Genomic DNA, 2628 nt, shown 5'->3' with positions numbered 1-2628 from the left:
CCTCTCCTTTGGAAGGGATGGATGAGGAGAAAAGCCATTTCCTCATTCCCAAATTACTGCTTTTTTCCCCAGGGCACATCCAAGGTGTGCACTGCCCACCAGCACGTTCTGGAGTCGGCCTTCCATAAGAATTCCTCTGACCCTTCCCCCCCTGCAAGGCCCAGGCTTTCTTCTCCCCCCCTCACAGCTCCTTAGGAACAGGCCAAGGCAGCACTTGTCCCGCGTTTCCTACCTACCACGGAAAAACAAACGAACGGGATTACCGCTCTTAACAATGACCTGACAGCCACGGTCAAAAACTGGCAGCAGTTAAGAAATTGATTGAAAAACATACCAAAAATAGTACTTGCTGGAGTAGTATGCCAAAACCCGTAGGATTTCAGATGGAAAATTTGTAATTCCAGTTCTCTGGCACTCACTAACAGCGTAATTGCTGAGTAACTAAGAGGTTTAGCAATTTACCAACCAAGGTTGTATGGGCTGGAGGGACCCTTTTCACTCCACATCATCCACAGGTAAAGGGGTTCTTCCAGGGATCTGCTGTTCCCTCCTGCCCCCTCCTTTTGGGAAAGGGAAACCACCGGTTTGGGATTAACCGGTGGAATGGTCTGTGTACTACAGCACCCAGCCCCACGCTGCAGGCCCTGAGCCAACAGTAACGAGTACAGCCCACACTCGGCACAGCTTTGTTCCTGTCCTAGAGCGGCTCTTCCCGAAAGCTTTCTCCCATGGGAAGCGCCAAGAACACAAACCTTCGATCCAGCTCCCGGCCACCTCTTTGCCCTCTCTGCCTGGAGAGGTGTGGTAACGCTTCAGGCTGCCTCTCCCAGAAACATACGTGAAGACGGTGTTCAGTCAGTGCCAAAAACTGGGGTTGGAGTTCTCTCAGACAGGATAAAGGAACGGCCAGAACTTCTCAAGAGGAAAAGCCCGCCATGGCGAGGCAGAGAGGCGTGCTCACTCCTTCACAGTAACACCAACACAGCGCTCAACCATATCCGGGTGGTGATGCTTCATCTCCCACAGGCTGATGGATCTGCCCATGGAATCCCTCATTCCATACCACTGCCGCTGCAGGGTGTAAGGGGGGGAGGAACGATGACAACGTGGGACGGACAGCCACCACCACCCAAGAGCAGCGTCAGAGGTCCAGAACGCTCCAGGTCTCACTGAAGAGTTGTTCAGGAAGGGAAGGACCCTACCTGTCAGAAACCATGCCGAAGGCAGAGATAAAGGGTTTTGGTGTTTTACGAACGCTCACGGAGGAAGTTACATGCCACAGCATCCCCATTGGCCAAACGCTTACACAAACACCGGACCGAAGCAGAACGTTGCCGTCGCCCACCAGCATTTACCCTCTGCTCAGGGTGCGCGCAGCGGCCGAGCGGTACGGCTTCTCGGCGTCACCGCGTGAACACCTCGGCCGGTTGGTCAGCGGCCCCCTTCCTCGAGAAACACACGCCTCGCCCAGTTGAAATGCGGAAATATTTATTTTGGTTTCCTTCATTGGTTTTTGAAAATCGTTTTGGTTTTATAAAACATAGAAATAGCCAACACTAAGCAAACATCTGAGTTCCAATGTAACAAACAACTGCTCTAACGGCTGACTGGGGTCCGTGTACCTGAACTGCACACACGTATGAAATTATGCTACGGAGTAGTGCATTACAATCACACACAAATCTTAGTGCAAACCTCGTTGTGCTTGTATTTTACACATATCCATGTTTTCCAAAAACAGCAATGAATGCTAACGCAAAACCAACTCCGTTAAGGATAGCAGGAGACTCAGGCTGTAATAAGGCTTATTTCTGCCCATTTCTCAAACAAAAGGTAACTAGGGATTCCGTAATTTACCTGGGAATTAGGTTTTTCTCCCTGAACAGTGCCAACACACCGTTCCGCTGGCATATTTAATACTTCCAATGGCTGCAAAGCATCAGGCAAGACCCACTCTACCTGCCCCCTGACCTACGCTGCTATTGAGTGAAAACGTGGTGGCTCCTACGTAGAGCAGAGGAAACGGAGAGGTTAGGGCAGCAGCTCTTCTGCTCACAGAGCACCCGGCCCGCTTCAAATACACGCTCACGACAGGGAAGCGAGCGGCCAGTACAGGGGCCACGTTGACCTGACGGTCAGCACAGCCCGGCCTCCCGCGGGGTTTCGGTTTCAGGTCTCTGGTGCTCTCGCCGGAGTCGGGATCTGCTCGCCGACGGGGCTGGTGTTACTCTGGGTTTGTGTAAGAACTCGCCGACTAACCGCACCCAGGCTCCCAGGGCAGAAGCGCCGCGTGCGGGCGTGCTCAGGGGAACTGCTCTTCGCCAGTCGCCTGCGCGGAGTCCTGCCCTACAAAAACACATCTCGGATCTGGCTGCAGACAGCAGAGGGACAGAACGCTCAGAGGCCTTGCCCCGGTTTGGGTTAGCGCTAACGCAAGGTGCGACACCAGCTGTGCAGCCGTAGAGGGGTGGGTTTTTTTTTGGAACAGATTTAAGTAATCCTGCTGAGGCCGCAGGATACAGAGGTGTTTTCGAACCTGCCAAATCCTTTGTGGAACTGACAACTGCAGAATACGCTGCAGGCAGCAAACATGCTGGCAATGAGAAAACCATAGCTCCTTGGTGAAGG

Source organism: Eurypyga helias, unplaced genomic scaffold (assembly GCF_000690775.1).
Source record: "Eurypyga helias isolate BGI_N326 unplaced genomic scaffold, ASM69077v1 scaffold40830, whole genome shotgun sequence".
In the NCBI taxonomy this organism is placed as follows: domain Eukaryota; kingdom Metazoa; phylum Chordata; class Aves; order Eurypygiformes; family Eurypygidae; genus Eurypyga; species Eurypyga helias.
The sequence above is the reverse complement of the archived record's forward strand: the minus strand, read 5'-3'. Positions refer to the sequence as shown.